The 23,318-nt window shown below is 34.4% G+C and overlaps 1 protein-coding gene across 2 annotated transcripts in view; it reads right to left on the bottom strand.

Moving 5' to 3' along the window:
• The window catches only part of pard3ab (par-3 family cell polarity regulator alpha, b), a gene marked incomplete at its 3' end in the record, with an annotated part of 183,199 nt that overhangs the window by 153,006 nt on the left and 6,875 nt on the right, over positions 1-23,318 (bottom strand).

Below are 23,318 nucleotides of genomic sequence, written 5' to 3'. Positions count from 1 at the left end.
CACACACACACACACACACACACACACACACACACACACACACACACACACACACACACTCTCTCCCATGCACGCACGCACGCACACCTGGTTTACAATGGTTGTGGAGCCTTCTCATAAACAGTGATATTTATATTGCACGAACTGCATATTCTGTCCTCTTAGACCAACCCTACTTTTTTTTTCCTTTTTCTAAATATTTCATCATGTATTTTTGAACCTTAATTTAGTCCCCACAAGTCTGTGTACATTCAGGTTTAACTCCCCACTGGGATATGAAAACAAGAACACACACACACACAGCTGATCAGTGCATAGAGACAACACAAAACAACTGAGACTCAAAGTCACAGAGACCATGAACTGAAACATCTGTCAATCAAAACCATGCTTTGCAGTCGGGCCGATAATAAAAGTAAAGTTATTAACAAATGTGTGTGATGTCTTCATGAAGGAGAAAAACCCTTTATTAGCCCATTATTCACTCTTTCAGGGACACAGTAGTGCTGTCGCCTCACAGCAAGAAGCTTGCTGGTTCAAACCTCGGCTCAGTTGGGTTTTCTGTGTGGAGTTTGCATGTTCTCCCTGCATTCACGTGGGTTTCCTCCGGGTGCTCCGGTTTCCCCCACAGTCTAAAGACATGCGGTACAGGTGAATTGGGTATGTGAATGAGTGTGTCGATGTTTCCCAGAGAGGCTGGAAGGACATCTGCTGCGTAAAAACATGCTGGATAAGTTGGTGATTCGTTCCGCTGTGGCGACCCCGAATTAATAAAGGGACTAAGCCGACAAGAAAATGAATGAATGAATAAATGTTTACTCTTACTTTGTATAGTGAAATCCAATCAAAGTCATTTTAAAAAGCTCTGCAACGGCAACAGGCTGGTGTATCTTTTCAACAGTCCAAACATTTCAACCTCGAATGCTTCAATAGTGAATAAATCTTGTGCCAGTGATTTTTTTAGTAAACTAACCATATAATAGCAGTTAATGCTAACATTCAGAATAATAATAACATTAGATAGTGTACTTGATATTTGCTATTATTATATTTATAGTAATTATTATTATTATTATTATTATTATTATCAATATTATACTAATAGGTCCTCATTTAAAATATTAATAATTCAAAATAATTATAACGATATTAAAATTACTAATAATAATAATAATAATAATAATAATAATACAGGGGAGTTCATTTAATGTTACATATTTGTTGTATATTAAACCTTATTTTGTGTATTTTTATTATCATTACTATTGATAATAATGAGCACGCTGTTTAAAATATAATAAAAATGTCATGTTTATTAATTATATTTTTATTATCATCAAATTAATAATAATGATGCTAATAATAAAAATATGAATAATAATAATAATAATAATAATAATTGTATTACTTATTATGACTGCTGCAGAATTATCAGAACTATCAACAATTCAAAATCATTGACAATAAGAATACAAATACATATAATAATAATAATAATATTAAAAGAGGTGCAACTACTGAATATGTGTTTCTTAATTTTATATTGTTATTATTATTATAATTATTATTATTATTAATAAACATTTATATTATAATATGTGATTTAATATACATATAACATATCAATTAATAAATGTATTATTCATTTTAAATAGTTAAATATTATTATTTAATATAAAAAAATGAATATCATTTGTTATTAATAAATTAAATACATTATTGTTAATGTTATTTTGGTATCAATTAACTGAGATGACCTAAAAGTCTCAAAACTCTAAAATGTATGATGGTATCTCTTTGAAACTTTAATTAAATAAATGACAAAGAAAAGAGCAAATCTGTAGCACAAGCACTACGTTACATGCTAAAAGAGTTTCAAAAACCATCACGTCAATCTAATATATGCATTTATCAACCAATAAACCACAAATAAAACAAAATAACCTGTTTAAAACAGTCCATACACAATTACTTACTACTAGCAAATCTAAACTCAATTTACTATGACATCATCAGTGTTCTCCAGATTTTAGCCAATCAGTGTACCTGATGAGCCCGCCCCTTCTCCTCCCTCAGTCTTTTCTGCAAAGAGAAGTGATGCTTCCACATCTCCAGACATCACAAAAAACCCTTCTCATCTCCATCTCTTCATTCCTTTCTTCCTCCCAGCTTAGAAGCGAATAACCCTAAACGAGGACGTGTTCGGTAACATGAGAAGTTCACTCTCGAAAAGACCCGTGATGTAAACTGAGAGGATTGTGCTGTCAAAGACAAGCGAGCGCATTTGATACAAGAGTGTCCATGTCTTATTGAGCAGCTGAGGAGAACAGACGTGAACACAGCAACTGGAGATTCAACTTTACAGTGTGGTGTTTATTAATGCTGTGGTAATGCAATCCCTCGATTATGAAGCTAATAAAGCTATGTAAAATCTCTTGACAATAGAGGTTGATGATATGGACTTGAAACTAGGGCTGAACAACATGTCGTTGAGCTTTGATATTGCAATGTATCCTCAATAATCACATTGCAGTATTAAATAATTTATTGAATCGGAAAGATATTATTAATTGGTTTTATTAATTGGATATTGATAATATTATTTTTAAATAATTGAATAGAAGTGTTTATACAATAACCATGTTATTTTATTTGGATTGTTCAATTTCTAGATTTGAATACCGTTCAATTTATTCATTCATTCATTTTCTGCCGTTTTTCTAAGGCCGGGTCACGGGGGCAGCAGTCTTAGGAGAGAACTTCAGACTACCCTCTCCCCAGACACTTCCTCCAGCTCCTCCGGTGGGATTCATGTTAGTATTGTAAGTATTACTTTTTTGATAATTAGAAATAACAGAATGTTATATATATATATATATATATATATATATATATATATATATATATATATATATATATATATATATATATATATATATATATATATATATATATAGAAAGAGAGAGAGAGAGAGAGAGAGAGAGAGAGAGAGAGAGAGACAAAAATTGTTCATACCCCGAGAATTATAAATGTAATCGTATAATTTTTATATTATATTTTCATAAACAATGTTGTATTATTTAAATATGTATATTATTTTTAAATTATATTATTTTATAGAATAAAAAATTAAAATATAAATATTTTGCATAAATATATAAACACTTTCTATACATGTATACACATAAATAAAAGAATATATATATATATATATATATATATATATATATATATATATATATATATATATATATATATATATATATATATATATATATATATATACACACACACACACATTAAAAACTAACTTATGTAAACACAAACTATTATTTTGTATGCCATTAATTATTTAACACCACACATTTATAGTAAAATGCTAATATTAAATCTAACTAATACTAAAGTAAATTTATACACTGTACTGGCAGATTCAAGATTTGTATGTTTTACCGTTATTATTCACTCATATTGTGGGGAGAACTTGTAATTATTAATTTATACTATAAAAGATATTTTACCAGTATTTTGTAAAATGATAAAATTTCCCCCATCCCTACTGGACAGAGAGTGCATGTCGGCTAAAATCAAATATGCGGTCCAACAAGGGAACGTCAGTCTCCAGCAACAGAGAGCAAAGTGTTTCCATGAGAAAGAGTCTTTATAAGCCCCTTTTTTCAACAAACTGGCTCTCGTTCTGCAGGATACAGGAAATAGGAGTCATTTCACAGCACTGACACACACACACACACTCATGTCCAGCATAATGAGGGTTTACTCTAGAGACCTATGGGCATCTGAAGCATCTCAAAATGTGAACAACGTCATTAAGGAATGTGTGCTTAGAGTCCTTACTGTTTTTGTGACATACTGAAATGGCATATGACTCACAGTAATGGTAAAAAATTTTGTTTGTCTAGTAAGAATGGGCCTATAAATGATATTGAATCGTGCTAAATAATTTATGTTAATAACAATGATAAGCTCTTAGACTCTATATTGATTTAAGAGCCAATCACACAGCAGATATGTGCAGCAACAGGAATCTAAAACTGTGTTAATATTAGAGATGTACCGAATTTTTTAAATTTGTCGGCCGAAAATGTTATGCCGTTTTAAGGACTCTCTAATTTCTGTGGCATCAGTCATTGTTGGGGTACTCTTTTAAATCTAGAAACATATCAACTTATATCAAAATATATATATCTTTATCATTCAATATGGTAAATAGTTATCGAGATGGCATTTTTGCCATATTGCCCAGCCCTAATGTGTTGCTCTATGAGGAGTAAATGCTTTTATTCTCAATCTGTGTTATACTCAAAGGAGCTATAATAACATAAATATTTAATTGGAGATTTAACAGGGCTGGATGATTAATCGAAAAGTAATCGACATTTAGAACCTATAATTGATAAAAAATTTTCCAAGACGATTTTTTCAATTACTTTTCCTACATGTCATATGACCCCGCTCTGTTAAAGGCTGTGGCTGATTTCTACTTCTGCTGCCACTTTGCAGCCACATCTGATCTCTGGTCAAGTAGAACGACAGACTCATTCTTGAGCCTTACTTTGAACTTAAATAAATAATGTTAAATAAAAAAATCATTGATAAATCATAATAGAGTTAAAATGATCAGACACGAGATTTAGATTTTAGGCCAAATTGCAGAATCATTTCTTTAAAAATAAATAAATAAATATATAGAAAATTCAAGTTTGGAGTAAGTTTGAGATGAAATTGAGGGTTCATACAGGTAAATGTAACCTACAAATAAAAAACATTACAATAAAACAAAAATAAATAGAACTTTAAATAACCAACTTAAAAAAAAATGGAATAGCATGTTATTTTCAGGGATTCCCCAATCGATCGGCCGGAGAGTGGTATTGGCCGATAATCACATTTAGTGACTCGTTCAGTCCTAACCAATCTCGCTGATCTACTAACTGATCACAAGTGTTTGTTTTATTAGTTTAGAAGCAGAGGAAGACGCATACTCAAATGAAAAATGTGCTTAATGCAATAGCAAAGTTACATAGTGCTTGAAGAATCAGAATCGGTACTCTGTATCGGCTAATCGCCAAGACAAGGAATTGGTACTCTGTGTTGGCTGCAAAAATCCTGATTGGAGCATCCCTAGTTATTTTACTTAATCGCCAAGGAAATTTTTCTATGATAATAAAAAAATAAATAGTAAAATTCACTAAAATAGGAAAATGCAAAACTGAAATAAAATAAAAATACACTTAAAAAGTGGAAAACAAAATGACCAAAATGCACAACATCGCAATTCCTTGCAAAAAGTATATAATACCATTTGAGAAGATAAGATTGAGTACAACTGGAAAAAGGATTTGCTAAGATTCAATAACAGATTAATTTCAGCTGTGAAAATGTTTTATTTGATTCAGGAAGAAAACATTTCAGGGGAAATGGAGAGGTTGATGAAATTAAACTTGAGAATAGATCATATTTCATTCAATTCAAAAAGTGATTCTAGAGATGCTAAACATAATCAGAGGAAAAACTCGACGATGATTTTTAAAAGATCAGGAAGGCTCAAGAATACATGCAAAGCTGTGTGAGATCATGGTTTATTGAACTACAATTTTGGTTTTGTGTTTCGGCTATGTATTTAAAAATGCCACTTCATTCCCTTGTTGTACACAATGGCAAGAATTCTTTGTAAACCAATAACATTAAGCAGCGAGTCTAACTCTACCTTTTTTGTACCTTACTGTTCTGCTAGATACCTTTATGAAGAGTGTCTAAAAAGTGACAGTACGGTTTGCTAATTTGGGACTTTTGACAGTAAAAAAGTCCCATCAAAAGATCTGCAACATCGAGTCCAGATTATATTTGACCAGAAGAAAAACATGCAATTTTGCAAAGTTGCAAAGTTTAACCATATAAAGTTACCAAAAAGTTTCTCATTTGCATGTGTTTTAAGGCATGTGACTGTGTGATCATTTCAAGCCAGATGAAAGCATTCAGAGACCGGAAATTCTAATATTTGTAACTTAAAGAATGGTAAGTGTATTTATGTATATATACAATGAAACCCATAAAGTGTTTTTTTTTTTACATTTGATCATTTAATACTCATAGAAAACCCCAAAACACTATTTCTGTCATTTGTGTTTTTGCTCTACTGTGTGTATCAATGCTTGTGATTGGATTATTATATTTTATGCCCCAAAAAAATAATCCAAATCAATCTAAACTTTTAAATTCTTTACAAAAAAACAGAGCTATTCATTTCATATGGTGAATTAACACTCAATAACAAAATATGAACTGCAGAAAATTTTGATTTTTTCCAATATTGTGCAGCCCTAATGTGTACTGTACAGTACTATAGCGTTACCTTACCTTACCATTTAGTAGAAAAAGGCCATTAATGTCACTGTCAGCCAGAATCACTTGAGAGTTCCTAGTGACAGTGATAATGCAACCAGGAAAATGGCTTGAGGGGAAAGTTGCTGCTTAAGGGAACAGCCTTGAGGCTTTAGTTCTTATAACGCAATTCCTGATTCAAAAGGGACTTTTAACTCAAAATAGAATCATTAACACTCATGAAACCTTTTTCATTCTAGAGTGGAAATTAGAATGAATTTGAAGATTCATTCATTTTCTTTTCATCTTAGTCCTTTTATTAATCCAGTGTCACCACAGCAGAATGAACCACCAACTTATTCAGAACATGTTCTACCCAGCGGACACCCTTCCAGCTGCAACCCATCACTGGAAATCATCCACACACACTTTTTCACACAATTACACTATACGTACAATTTAGCCTACCTAATTCACCTATACCACATCTTTGGACTTATAGGGGAATCAAGAGCACCCGGAGGACACCCACACGAACAAGGGGAGAACATACAAACTCCACACAGAAACGCCAACTGACCCAGCCGAGGCTCAAACCAGCAACCTTCTTGCTGTGAGGTGAACGTGCTACCCACTGCACCACCGTGCCACCCAAAATGTTCTTTATATTACGCAAAAAAAAAAGTTCCTCATTTATGGAGCCTTTTACAAATCCAGCATATTACCCCAGATTTAGGAATGAATAACAGCATGAGCTGCTTCATGTTGTTTACTTCACTATAAGCAGTCTAAAAACAAAAAAAGAACATCCCAGTGGTTCTTTTTTTTTCTTGATAATTTGAAACTGAAACTCTTGATTCCCTCAGGCTCTTGCACACCAGAAGTCTTTTTTTTTTTTTTTAAACGTGGCGTACGCACAAAACAGGGCTACAAATATGTGAAATTCATGTGATAAAAGATCACATTTTGTTTTTTATGTAAAATACCTTTTTTTTTTCAAAAGAGTATATAAGAATAGTTTTTTAATGAGAATAGTTTAATGTGAATAGCTTTTTTTTTTGCAAAAATAATCAAATATTTCATTGCCAAAAGTGGGGAAAAAAAAAAATCGGCATCTCTTGCAAGCAAAACTAAAGCATCAGTGGATTAAATATTTTTTTTATTATTGAGGCATTATTGACGTATTATTGAAGCAGATTGGTTCGCTCTACTTGCAACGCGCTTGGGGCATTTGGAAAAGTTTATATGTTTTCAACTAGGTGCGGCTGGAAAATGCGAACGCGTCATGTGTATTTGTGCGCTGCTTGCACAACATCTGCATGTTACTCCAATGTGCGTGTCTTGCAAGTCACGCACCTCCATTGGAAATGACAAACTTACACCCTAAGCTTATTGGCATTGCTTCCAAGGCGTGCGCTCAGCAGGCACATTTTCATAAAACTGTAGCTTTCATACCAAAACTTCATACCGAACCTTATTTTCAATTGATATTGACAATGGTGTTTGGTCAATAAATATCAATACTAGGGATGCTCATTTCGGTTAATTTTGCTAACCGACAACCGCCGCTCATTAATCGGTTATTAACGGTTAACTGGTCAGATTACTATTAATTTTATATTAAACAAATTGACGTGTCTATTTTGTGTCTGACACATTAAATATTGCATTTTAAAATACTGATTTATTTTTTATATGCTAGCATATTAATAATAGAACAATACAACAGAGCATTTTCACGCACCTGCAGTGTTTAGCACAGAAGAACAGAATAAAATAAATAAAATGAATAAAATAAATAGGACTGTCCTAAATTATTTTCACCTTAATAATTAATTTATTTTACAAAACGAAAATACTGACTGATTCTTTTTAATAACTGAATGTTTTGAATGGGTATTGTAGCTGTGAAGGGATGCATTTTTGTTTCCGCCATGGAAGAATGAATGTAGCGGAAACCAAGCTCTTTAAAAGTTCTCTGTAGTTGTCTTGACAACACAAACAGCTGCTCTGGGATGAGCCGCGTGCAAAAGATGCCCCTCTTAACGCAAACGCGCATTCAATCGGCCCCTTATGCAGTCAAACTAAAAATATATAAAATAATAATTTTAATCGTTTAACTAATAGCATTAATCGGTCACAAACGCACCCTTTCGGTTAGCGGTTAATCGATTATTTTGAGCAACCCTAATCGATACAGATTTTATCGCCCAGCCCTAATTTAAATTCATGCAAAATATTGAAAAAAAAAAAAAACATACAACGTTTTAACAAATTTGTATATATTTTTTGTTTATCTTGATTTTTGCTATTTTTGAAAACTCTATTTAATATTATTCCTTAACATATAAATTTAAGCTACTCATTTTTCAACCATTCTCTTAAGTTATTTTGTAAGATTAGCTCCAGATTTGGCTTCAGTACTGACTAAACTAATGTATATGCAAAAATACAATATTGTACAGCATCCTATAAAATATTAATTTAAATGAGAGATTTATGTGGGGTGCACTCGTATATGTTGAACACTTTAGATAAAAACCAAAGACACAACAATGGCGGAGTACATAGTAAAATTGTTGTTGCTCAAATTTTTTAAACGCTGCAACCAACACATCCTTAACACCACTAATTCTACATACAAACCAGCAGCAAAATTGCTTTGAAAATACTGTTGTGTAAATGTAAAACTGCTTTAAATTCTATAATAAATTAAAACAATAAACCCTTATTTAGGTGCTTTCCTCAACAAATTAATCAAGCTCTTCAAATAATTATTTAAATTAATTTGCTAAACGAGTAATTAACTTCCCACCAAGGCTTAAATCATCCTGAAAATCTCTCCACTAAAATTTCCTGCACCTTTGGCCCACTCTCCCTTTCATAAGCATATCTGTACACAAGCACAGAAGAGCAAATCCCAAAGCACAGCTGCACCCTTACATAACACACACAATGCTGTGTGACGTTTTCAGATATCTGTATTTTACTCTTTCATTCTGTCTGTCTTTGTCCAGTGATTCAGAGCAGACCACACTGAACCCGTAAACTCACTCTCAGTCTCCATCCGAGTGGCTCTTCCCCAAACGCACAGTCAAAGTCATTTCAGCGAGACTCAATTAAGATACATCCATTAATGCCTGGTGTAAGAGTTAAAAATAGAACGGCCATTAAAACTCATCTGTCATCAACTGGATCTGCAGGCAGAAAGGACAGAGTCCCGAAACGACTGCAAACCTCAAAGAACCAGTCACAGGTTCAACACAGAAACACTAGTCTAGCGTAAATGCAATGCATTTAAGGGTTCCCCAAAACTGTGAATCATTAACATCAGTGAACAATAAAAAAAGATAAAAACATCTAACGAGTATAATTTTAGGAACAACAAATAACAACTTGACTTCTAGTTGATCATTTGGCATCAGAAGTGGCTTATATGAAAGGTAAAGGACTTAGACTTAGACTTAGACTTAGAAAACTTTATTTATCCCGCAGGAAATTGCTTATGTAATGACTGCCATAACACACAGAACACAGAAACACAAAACCACAAGACAAAATAAATAAATTAAGTAAGTGAAATAAGTCACATAAATCCAACCAATCTATAAAAGGAAACAGCCACAATACATAAGTATACAAACTATTATATAAGATATTACACTTAAAAGAATCAGTGGTAACTAATACTAATAAGTATTAGGGCTAAGTATTAAAATATAAGTATTAAAGTATAAGTATTAAAGTATAAGTATTAAAATAAGGGCTCTAGATTACGCTTATTTTACCAAAATAAAATATGATCATGCCTTGATTTTTTAATTATTTAATTAGGACAGTAAGGCCTGACTTTGCTTAGACAAAAGTCTTGTCACTTAACAGAAATAATGTACAGTATTGAATATAAAGTCATTGTGCAGTGGAAAAAGATTTAATATAGTGTATGACTTCCATGAGCTTGGAGGACTGCATTCATACATCTCTGCAATGACTTAAATCACTTATTAATAAAGTCATCTGGAATGGCAAAGAAAGTGTTCTTGCCAGACTCCCAGAGTTCATCAAGAATCTTTGAATTCATCGTCAATGCCTCCACCTCCATCTTTCCTCAGACATGCTCAATAATGTTCATGTCTGGTGACTGGGCTGTTCAATCCTAGAACACCTTGAACTTCTTTGCTTTCAGTAACTTTGATGTGGAGGCAGAAGTATGAGAAGGAGCGCTATCCTGCTGAAGAATGTACCCTCTACTGTGGTTTATAATGTAATGGGCAGCACAAATGTCAGGCTAGAGATCTGTGCGGGACTAAATTTTGAATCCCACTCCCGCCCGCACCCGCCAGGTCCAAACCCAACCGCTCCCACTTATGATCAGCATTTGGTGTCCCGCTGCCCGACCTGCTCTGTTTTCTACCCACCGCGCCCATTCTCGCTAATGGGCAAAGGAGGAGAATAAAACTGAAAACCACCCAGCAATACAGAGTCCAGACAGCCTATAACACACTGTCTGTATAAACAAGCAAGTGACACACACACACAGAGACAGCAACATCGAGCTTTCTCTCACTCATACACACACACACACACACACACACACACACACACACACACACACACACACACACACACACACACACACACACACACACACACACACACACCACAAAGCAACAAACAAGCTAAAAGCAACCTCACGCTGTCTCATTCACACACATACATACGCGTGCTCGCTCGCTCACTCGGGAGCGATATTGTTATTGATATTGCCGCGGAAATGCAGACCTCTATCTCAGGCTGTTGATGTTGCCATCATCTGCAGATCTCTTGCATGTCCCCATACTGAATGCAACACTAAACCATGATATTTCTTTCACCAAACTTGACTGATTTCTGTGAAAATCTTGAGTCCATGCAGGTTCCAATAGGTCTTCTGCAGTATTTGTGATGATTGGAATGCAGTTCAGTAGGTGATTTATCAGAAAAATCTACATTCTGCCACTTTTCCAAATGATCAACTAGAACTAAAGTTATTATTTGTTGCTCTTACAACTGGGATTGACGACAAGACTTTTGTCAGATAGAGTATGGGAGCCTGGACTACCAAACCAAATAGATTTTTTTTTAAATGTTTCTTTTTGCACCATACAAAAGCTGAACAAGATCACTTGCAGCGTTATGGATGTAACATTTGCAGTAAAATATCAAAATATAAATTCATATTAAAAAGTATGTTAACATTATATTTAAACATTTGCTTATATTTTCCAAAACAACAAACTACAAAGCTATGGGATCAGAAAAACATCAATCTGTAAACATTTTTTAGATTTTAATGAGGAAATAAACATGTCATGAAAGTGAACAAAAAGGTTATTGAGTATACTTTGTATACAATATACTATGTAGAAATTCTATGAATTAAACTACACAACCCAAAAGAAACGATGCTAATCAAACGAATAAACTTTGCCTCTATAGAACAAAAATATGTGATTTTATTTTATTAGATTTTTTTGCATTTATGAGGAAAAGCTTGGTTATGGATGTGACATCTCTCTGTTGTGGATGTGACAGATGTGAAATTAGCACTTGTGTGACTTTGGAAAATCAAGTATAATAGTTTGAAAACAATAACATAGACGTTTTGAGTATTTTTAATATACTGTAAATTACTTGCTGACACGAAGTATTTTCGCTATTTTTAAATTTGCTATTAAAACTTTTTTTATGGCAAGGCTGACTTTTGCATGAAATTGCTTATAAATAAGCTGTCTATATGGTTTGTTATAATATAATAATATTTTGGCAAAGATATGGCCATTTCAAAATGTTTTTGCATAAAAGAAAAACTTCCTGGTTTTGTGATTTAGGCAGGGACACATTTGGCCATCGTGTAAATATTTAGACTTTTGTGTGTGTGTGTGTGTGTGTGTGTGTGTGTGTGTGTGTGTGTGTGTGTGTGCGCGTGTGTGTGTAATGCATAAAAAAGATATTTTCAATAATATACAATACATAATTTATATATAAATACATTATTAAAAATAAATAAAGTGCTCTACATATTAGTAAAAATGGAGTGGAAAATAACAAATAAAAGGCAGAAAGCAAATAAGACTTTCACTGAAAGATTCACTTTCAAATTGTACTTTTTGTTCAGATTATATTTTTTACTATAAATTTTAACATCTGAAATAAAAGAAAAAGACTGCACTGAAAATACAATTCTGGTAAAAAATCTATAAAATAATAAAATAAAATAAATCAATTGCCGGCAGCTAGCTGTCTGCAGCTAACACATGGTCGACCACTGAAACGAAGCAGGACTGTGCCTGGTCAGTACCTGGATGGGAGACCACATGGGAAAGCTAGGTTGCTGCCCGCAGTGGTGTAAAGCCTGATTTATACTTCTGCGTCAGGTGACCGGCGTAACCCACGGCGCAGGCAACGCGTGTAGCTGTGCATTTATACTTCTGCGCGCTGTCTCTGTCGGTCTGCATTAACACTTCCGAAATGCTAGTTGGCAGTGAGGTGTAAATGTTTCTCTGTGTCGAGTTTCTTCTCTGCTTTTTTGCTTTACCTGAACACTTCCGGGAAGTACAAGTGGCTCAAACTCACTCATTTTGAGGCAGGAACCGGCGGACGTGCAACAACTTTAACTATGAGGTACTATGAGGTAACCCTAACCCTAACGCCATTCGCGCGGCTCTCGGTCCCGCCCAGACTCGTCAGCGCTACCAAGCCGACCAATCACAGAGCTTGCGCTACGAGTCGTTGCGACGTGTAGTTACATTTTTTGAGAGGTGCACGTCAGTGACGGCGACGGCCACGGCGAAGGGCTATGCGTCAGCGACGTAGCATACGCCGGCGTTTGACGCAGAAGTATAAATCAGCCTTTAGTGAGACCAGCAGGGAGCACTCAAACTGCACTCTGTGTGGGTCCTAATGCCCCAGTAGTGATAGGGACTCTATACTGCTCAGTGAGCGCCGTCTTTTGGATGGACATTAAAGCCAGGTTCTGTGGTCTTTAAAAAATCCCAGGATGCCTAAGAAAAAGAATAGGGGTTTAGCCCTGGTATCTTCCCCAAGTTTGCCCACTGGCCTCTGTCCATCTTGGCCTGGTGTGTGGTCTGGCGCAATATGGCTCCCGTTGCATCATCCAGGTGGATGCTGCATACTGGTGGTAGATGAGGAGATTCCACTCCACACCCAAATGTGTAAAATAGCTTTTTAAAATGGATTGTCTAGAAAAGGGCTATATAAATGTAAGGAATTATTATAATATTATTATTATTAAAAACTAAAACTGAACTAAATAAAAAAATAAATGACTTAAAAAACATTTTACTGTAAAATGAGAAATTGTATTAGAATTTACAGCTACATTTACCACTGTTGTATAAATTGTCTGTGCTGAATAACTTCAAGTAAGAAGTAAATGTCAGAAAAGGTCATCAAAACGTCAAAGGAAATTTATGCACCTTTTTAAAATCTACAATTACCAACTGCACAAATACAGTGGAAATAAATGAAGTCAAGGCAAACGTTTTCATCTGACCTTCATATAACAAAAAGACAAAAGTTAAAATCTGACAAAAACTCTTGAGACATAAAAGCGCCTCCAGCTAAAGAAACAGTGTTATATAGACTGAATCCTGTATGTTTATACACACACACACTCACAGCTGCCTGTAGCAGAAAGCTGCCGTCTTTGACTATTGCGCTGACATTAATGCTGATGTTTTAAACATTGCGACAAAGATCTTACAGACACGACCATATAAAGACACAATCCCTGCATCTCTCCATCACACACACATCAAGAGATTCACACAAATGCAAAAAGCATGCAGCTAAAAGCAGTCGCTGGAGAAATAAGTCCTTCATGCTGCCTGAAATACCCCTCTGTGGATCTCATGCTATTCAGAATAGCTTGGCAGCCAGATAAACAACGTGCACAAACACTGCACTGACTGACCCACAGACAAACACTCACACACTGTGTTCACTTGTATGGGCAGGTTTGCTACCCTTTTGGGGAAAATGTTTTCCAACATGTACCAAAAATATAGCAAAACCTGTTTATACTAGAAATACGACACTCGTAAAAGCATTACATTTACATAATGGATTTTTAGTCTATACCCCTAAAGATGTGATTAATACCATATAATATTTGGTATAAACGGTTCTGGTAGGCTATATAATCAATTTTAATATGATTCTAGAATGATTATCATATTGGTAGCATGAATTAGCATGTTAAGTTAAGTTTACTCTGCTAGCATTACTAAACACATTTATAGCATTAGCAGCATATTAGTAGCATATTGCTAATATGTTTCTATTACATGAATTAACCCAATACTAGCATTTTGTTAGCATGAAACCCTCAGTTTATATATATAATGAGAGAGATATTTTTGTATATTTTTATATTTATCAGATTATTATGCCTCTGAAAAAGCTCAGATGATGGTGTCAGGGTTTTGGAAGTTTCTGATTGGCTAATTGACAGCATTTGAGTTAATAGGAGGAACAACTGTAGAATAGTATTTAAGGAAAACCTCAAACACACTGCTTCCCCTTGTGTGACAACAGGGGAAAATCAACAAGCCAGAATCAACAAAAAAGCCAGATTACAATTTGCTAAATTACACTGGGAAAAAGACACATTTTTGGAGACATGTCCTGTGTGTCTGATGGAACTAAGATTGAGTTGTTTGGCCACAATGACCAGTGTTACATTTGGAGAAGAAAGGGGAAACCTTACAAGCCTAGGAACACCATCCCAAGTGTAAAGTATGGATGGCAGCATCATGTTGTGAGACAGTTTTATTGCAGGAGGGACTGGTCCACTTCACAGCATAGATGGCATCATGAAGAAAGAACATTATGTAGAAATACTGAAGCAACATCTCAAGACATCAGCCAGGAAATTAAAACTTGGTTGCAAATGGTTCTTCCAAACAGACCATGACCCTAAGCATACTGCCAAATTAGTTAAAATGTGCTTTAAGGACTACAGAGTGAATGTTTTGTAATGGCCATCACAAAGCCCTGACCTCAATCCTATAAAATATTTGTGGGCAGAGTTGAAAAAGCTTGTGCGAGCAAAACAGCCAACAAACTGACTAGTTATACCAATTCTGTCAGAAGAAATGGGCCAAAATTCCCTCAAACTATTGTGAGAAGCTTGTGGAAGGATACCCAAAACATTTTACCAAAGTTATACAGTTTATAAGCAAAGCTAAAAAAAATAGCAAGAAAATGTATTTTCTTTTGAACTTTTGACTGTCTAGAAATCAATAAAAATTCTAAAAAAAAATAAATAAATAAATCTCTCCTTATTTTGGCATTTAGCCAATGTAAATAATTTAGGTAATCCTAACGGACCTAAAATAGTAAACATTTAGTATGATTTACTGTCAGACATTTTTTTAAAAATGGTTATGTTCCTTTTTTTAGTTTATGTAAACTTTTGGTTTCAACTGTAGCACAGAAAGTTGGCATTTTGAAGGTCTGACCAGAGTTTTGGTTGCAGTATACCTTTAAGAGGACAGAAATCTTATAAAAACTTTAAAGGGTAAGTTCACTCAAAACATGAAAATTACCTCAGAATTGATTTTCCCTCATGCGATTTTAAATGTTTATGAGTTTCTTTCTTCTGTTGAAAACAAAATATGTTTTAAGAATACTGGTTGCTGGCAGTCATCGACTTCCATAGTATTTTATTCCAACTATAGAAGTCAATGTGTGTCAGACGTTTCTTCAAAATATTTTCTTTTGTTCAACAGAATAAACTCAAATTGGTTTTGAATAAGTGAAGGATAAGCAAATGATGGCAGAATTTTCACTTTTTAGGCAAAACAATACTTTAAACAGGACTTCAGTAGGCCATCAAGACTGATGTAAATGGAAAGTACCAACAAGAACAAACAAATGTGTGAGCCTTAAACAGAAAGTGCCGGGGCATTCTGACATTCACACTCAAGCTCGCACTTAATGATGACATGTTTGGTAACAGTAAATCGCGTGGGTCTATATGGCTATCTAAATGAGATACTGTCGCTTTAAGAAGTTCTGAACCAATGAACTCAGACGTGTACATGACCCACAGTACTAAGAACTTTCCAAACAACTGTGTCCACACTGCTGTCTTACACACATTACTGTGTTTATGACATACAGTAGAGTTTCCCTTTGAGTCATATAAGGATTAAAGCTAGGCCTGTCAAAATATCTATTTTTTGTTGTACAATATATTGCACCAAAATATATTGCGATAATCGATATTACTGTCATTTTAAGGCCATTTTATGCCACTCATTATATAATGTCGGAATGACAATATAACATCACCACAAAGCAGGTACACTCTTCCAAAGAACACATAATATTTTATTTATGAGAATATTTAATTTAATCATAGTCATTTAATAATGAGGCATTGGAACACAGGGTTTGACATCTGCTAATTTAAGAAATGTATAGAAAATACTATATTATTTTTAACCATAATGACACTCCCAATAGAGGTAAATATGTTGCACAATCAGCTGAAATGTTGCTAGAATTGTTTTTTTTATATATAAGCAATATATATTGCATCAACAAAAATAACTGGGGTCAGGTCAATGTGTGGTGCGATAAGTCTAATAATTCCGACAGGCCAAATAAAAGCCCATACATTGGTGTCAGTGGAGTTTTGTGTAGTAACTACTTTCTACTGCAACAACGGGGCTAACTTGCAATATCAAAAATGTCCTCAAGTACAGAAGCCGCACTGATGGCCTCAAACATTATACAGTTTAAGTCAGAATTATTAGCCCCCTTTTGATTTTTTTTTCTTTTTTAAATATTTCCCAAATGATTTTTAACAGAGCAAGGAAATTTTCACAGTATGTCTGATAATATTTTTTCTTCTGGAGAAAGTCTTATTTGTTTTATTTCGTCTAGAATAAAAGCAGTTATTAATATTTTTAAAAACATTTTTGGGACAAAATTATTAGCCCCTTTAAGCTATATTTTTTCGATAGTCTACAGAACAAACCATTGATATATAATAACTTGCCTAATTACCCTAACCTGCCTAGTTCACCTTATTAACCTAGTTAAGCCTTTAAATGTCACTTTAAGCTGTATAGAAGTGTCTTGAAAAATATCTAGTAAAATATTATTTACTGTCATCATGGCAAAGATAAAATAAATCAGTTATTAGAAATGAGTTATTAAAACTATTATGCTTAGAAATATGCTGAAACAATCTGCCCTCCATTAAACAGAAATTGGGGGAAAAAATAAACAGGGGTGCTAATAATTAAGGGGGGCTAATAATTCTGACTTTAACTGTACATAAGAAAAATGCAAAAAAGAACTAAATAAGTCAAACCCAAAACAAATAGGCACAATAATGTTTAAGAATACATCAGTTAAAAATGCACAAACATGTCTATCTACAAATTCTCTCAATTATCGATATCAGAGTTGACGCCAGTGGTGTAGTGGTTAGTGCATCGATACATGCACACTGATGCTCACAGCGACCCAAGTTCGATTCCGCCTCACGCTTCTTTGCCTATCCTTCCCTACTCTCTGCTCCCAATGCTTTCCTGTCAATTCGCTATAATTTTCTAATCATAAAAAGTTGAAAGCCCCGAAAAAAAATTTATAAATAAATAAATAAATTAACCATATCAGATATATTCATAAAATATATTTACGTTAACTAATTTATCTTAAGATAAAAAATACACTTTTCTTACTTGTTTGCAAAACTTCATAAACATAGATAGCTAGCTACTTGAGCTTTCATCTTTTTTACTACTCAACTGTTGTTGCTGAAATAATTAATGAAAAATATATAATGATTGCTCCTTTAATCATGCAAATGAATATTAATTCACTTTATTATTTTGAACAATGAGTCACAGATGCATACAAGATTAAGAATTACACTCAACAGTGGAAGCTAAAATGCTGTTTTTAGCTTAGCATGGAGACATGGAAACAATGTCTAATCATTTATGAAAATGAAAACACAAAGCTACTGTGTCAACTGAGGTTTGGTCTGAAATAATGTCCTTCTGTGAACTGGTGCAGCTTCTAGTCACAGAATAAGACAGAAATGATATTGTTTTACAGTATTTTATGTAGTGATAAAGAATGATGATTAGCACAGCGTTAAAGGGTCACGAAACACCAAAACACATTTTTTGAGCTGTTGACAGTCGTATATGTGTCCCACACTGCTAAAAACACTATTAGGACACCTATATTTCACTATAAAGTGTAAATTGGTTGTTTTTGCGTTATTTCAAGCAAATTCGTACTTCCGGTTTGAAACTAATTTTTGAAGCTGCGTCACGGTCATGACATAATAGTGTTGTATTCCAGCGTGCAGACTGGGCGTCTGTGCCAGAGTGTGTCTTATTACGTCTTACAGTGTGTTGCATTAATGCATGAGTAAAGCTTGGTTCAAACCAATCAGCGCGCTCTATTGTGCAACTTCATTAATTTTCATTACTGTCAGAGTGTAGACGGCAGAGACGCCACGTTGTATTGGCAAAACAAGCGTGAAGTGTTGCTGCAGTTAAGTTTTGTTTTCATTTTCTCTCTGTGAGAGCGCAGCTGGCGTCACGTGTGGATTAACAGTGTACGCGACACGCGACAACAATAACTTACGTGTCTAAGGAGGAACATTGTTTACCTGAGAGCTGTTCTCATCTGCAAACGCTGAGATCTGGATTCGCTTGTAGTCTCCTCTAAATAAAGACGCGGCTCTAGTTGCTGTGGATTGTCCTGTCTCTACAGATTTGGTAAGTGAGCGACCATTGCTCTTTGTTTATTCAGTTCGTATTTTATTCATATCAAACAAACTATTGCACCGAGTGTAAACAAGTTAGCACTAACAGTTACAACCAAACTATAACCTCGTGTTGGATTTTGTGACCGGAATAACACACGCGGCTTTCTGACACTACCTGCCGTGTGCATCTAAGTTTACGGGAAATGCTGAGTTTTTTTTCTCTCATTCGCCGTGCAGTATCAAACATTGCATGAAAAATAAACGCTTAGAGCAGTTCCTCGAATCAAATATCACGTTTGTCGGGAGGGACATGAATGAATTCCCTGAATGAAAGAGCCAAACTGCAGTTAAAGTCCACCATTTAATAATTTGGCAAATAATTCGACTACAGATGTCCATGTAAACAGTCACATTGTCCGCTGTGGTTTTGTGTTTTGACTCTGAAATTCAGCGTGCCCAAATAGACACTCCCACACCAAACCTCTTTACTTTCTCCGACACTCCCCCTTAAACAGAGCTGGACACGCCCACTTTTATGACTTTTTCCCAAAGTAGAGGTGTGAAAACACCCTGCTGAAACGAGGGGGTTTCATGGCCCTTTAAGGTACAATGGGGCTAAGGTCACACTTTAAAGAGAACCCTGGGTGCTGAGACTTTTATGTCTTAATCCGCTTGTTAAGTGTGAGGTCACACGAAACTGCTTCTGCATCCAAGCGCTCTATCAAACTGTATGGGGAGACTTATCAAATGGTAATAATAAACGTTTACAAAGCGATGTCATACATTATGTATATATGTATGTATGTATGTATGTATGTATGTGTGTATGTATGTATGTATATATCCATGCCTAATATCCGATGGTCAGAAAGTGATTAATCTTTTAGAAATTGTTACAATTTTGGTATTTGTGATGAAGCAAGTCCAGAGACTGTTGTGTACACCATAACTTTATATAAAATTTACTTAAATGTTTGATATGACTAAAAAGTGGCCATAATTGAATATTTTTTTCAATTCAAATGAGTAGCAGCTTAGACCCGAAAACAATATTCCATACATCATTCCATTAACAAGTGGACACAATGTAAATATGCCTCTTTGTGAAATATGTAGAAAAAAAATCATGACATGTTTACATTATTCCTAAAAATCCACATTTACATTGAATCATGGGTGACGCCATTGTTTTAGATGGCGTATTTAGGGAGCTCCATCCACTCCTATTGTAAAAGCAGTACAAATGTCAAAACAAAATAAGGATATCGTCACATTGTGCAGCTTTTGATGTCATTTACAGACGAACAACACTTAAAAAAGACATGATATATGTATTCACTGCTTTCCCAGAGAAATCTGCACTAAAAGTGACTGGATTTGACCATGCCAGGTACAGCATTTGTCAGTCACACAAGTCGAAGTTCAGCTCATTGACAGAGAGAGCCGTTGATTAACTAGTTTTACAGCGATCAGTAAGTGAAGTGTTTAATATGAACAAATGCACGGTGACTTCAGCATCTGACAGGAATAAACCCCAGTTAAACAAATTGAATTAGCTTTTTTTCTCGACATTTGTGCTGCATTTACAGTAGAAGTGGATGAAACTCTGGAGGAGGCCATCGAAAACAATGGTGCTGAAAAAACAAACATGTATTATTTTTTATACATATTTCCAAGAACAGTAGAAAGAACTGAGTGAAATTAATACGTTCTTCATCAATAAAATGTCCCTGTATTTATTAGTAGTGAACAAAAAAACAAAAGTTGTCGTCAAACTGTCGTCAAAAAAGCATTCATTTGACCTAAAAACTGCAGTCAAACGTATGATGAAGAATGTTTTTGCAGCTTCATGAAAATGTACACTGAAGCACATATTTCCAAAGAGCCCATGTTTTATAAAAATAAAATACATATTCTGTCATTAGAAAACTATTATATTATGAGATTTGAATCATGCTTTTTGCCACTCACTGGACAAAAGTGTTGTGAAATGTAAAAGTGGTATTACGGAGAAAAAGAAGATGTATTATTTGATGACGTAGAAGGTGTATTATTAAGTATTATGTTGTATTATTTTACAGAAAAGTCACTAAAGGAATGTTTTTAATTATGCTCGAGTATCTAAACCGGAGTGTTTCTCCAATGAAAGTTCAGCAGGAGGCTGTGTCTCCACAGGGAATGTACTAACACTGTTTTTCAAAATATCTAGTACACCAACATACTGTGTTTTCCAATATAATCTAGTCCACTAACAGATTCATTCCCTGTGGAGGAATCTAAGATTCAGTAGAAATTGAGGGAATTTGAAATGATTAAAGTAGAAGCAGAGCACAATTCAATATCAAGACTACCTATAGCACAAAACATCACACATATTACTAATACAACACACACTGAAATGCTTTCAAAGCACGCTTAATTCTACAGTGAATTATACAGCTGTACGGCAAGACAAAATCTCTGGTGGCCTGGCTGGAGCACATGTTGTCAAGACTGGGAATTACCCAGAATCCCATGATAATAGTACTTGGGCTGCCTACCTGATATAAAGATATACCAATTATAGAGATTTATTGTGATGTATTGTTGTTGGCTATAGTTATTTATTTGTCGTTATAAAGACTGAACAACAAAAAAAATAATTATTCCACAGCAAATTCACTTATAACTTTAAATATACCAGTATTTAATAAATACTTAAGACATGTTACAGTGTGCTCAGCCTGCTGGTTTGTCCATTTACACACATTTTCATTATCATATGATCATGATCTTTTTTAATGTACATACTGTAATTTGTTCAGTAAAAGTGTTTCCATAGTAGTTTATGCGCACATTTTCTATCGAATAAAAGTTTATCCTACTCAGTTATGCGCGTTTTTTATGCATATTTTAAAAAGTTATGTGCATCATGACGTTTCTATCAATCATTTTTATGCACGTATCCAAAATGAGCATTAAAATAGGTGGGTGGAAACGTAAGGCTAAGGTGAGAAATACCGCTTCATCTTTAAAAAAGGGGAGGAGACCGACAGAAACTCTGAGTTTAGAGAATAAAACCTGCTTTTGACCAGGTTAGATTCACAGAGTAAGTTTCCACAGTAACTGACTCTGAGTTAAAGTTACCTTTCTTTCAGAAACATGCTTGACTTACCCTGCTTTCTAGAGTTTAACAAACCTGCCATTTTGAAACGGAAAACCCAGAGTTTCTCTCATTTCAGGGTAAAAATACTCTAAGTTTTCAGTTAACCTCCTTTCTGAAACAGGCCCCAGGTCTTTCACCAGACTTTTTCAAAACAGGCATGTCTGACAGCTTTCTGTTTTTTGAATGCAGTTCCTTATTGGATCCGTATCGGACACAATGCTTCATTTTAAGGCTTCTGCTTTCGAAACAATTCAATGGCTTGTGTAACTATTTATCCGTGTCAGTGTGACAGCTGAGCCCTTCACCTATTCAATCACATCACACTGAGAGATTACAGGCGCGCGCACGCACACACACACCCACCCTCAGTGAAAGAGTCAAGTTCATTTACAGATTATAAAGTCATCTGATCAAAGAAAACATACTCCGTCAGCTCAGCAGTGATTATAACAATCACTGGGTGTTTTCCTACACTAACATGAACTCGTTTATGAATCACAGAATGAGGAAAATATCAACTCTTCCTTTTTTCTTAATGAACAGAATTTTCATATCTGTAATGTTTAATCATTTAAACTTTCTACGGGTTTCTAACATTCTTCAAACTGTCTTAAATTGTGTGCACTAGAAAAAGGAAATCCAAAATTATGATAGAATTCTAATTTTTTCGGTGAATATTCTGAAAACAACTAGTTTTATTTTTTTATCAGTGATGGACCATTATAGTTTTTAAAGGGGACTGATACTGATTTCACAAAAAAAATTTCATGTTTCATTCAATTCTAATATCGATATTACACTGTATTAATTTTCCGTAGACAAGCAGTTTTGCATATTTTGTGATTTATGTTTTTATTATTTACCCCGTTTATCTATGCTTTTGAATTGCATTATGGGATCTTGATCTTTCTTCCAAAACTTTTAACCTTGAAAAGTTTGAGAAAGTGACTTTTATTAACTTTTTTATTAGTGTGAAGTGATATATTGTCTGGATCGGTGTTGTATATTACAGTACAAAAACCTAA

Source organism: Danio rerio, chromosome 2 (genome assembly GCF_049306965.1).
Source record: "Danio rerio strain Tuebingen ecotype United States chromosome 2, GRCz12tu, whole genome shotgun sequence".
Taxonomy (NCBI): domain Eukaryota; kingdom Metazoa; phylum Chordata; class Actinopteri; order Cypriniformes; family Danionidae; genus Danio; species Danio rerio.
The sequence above is the reverse complement of the archived record's forward strand: the minus strand, read 5'-3'. Positions and strand labels throughout refer to the sequence as shown.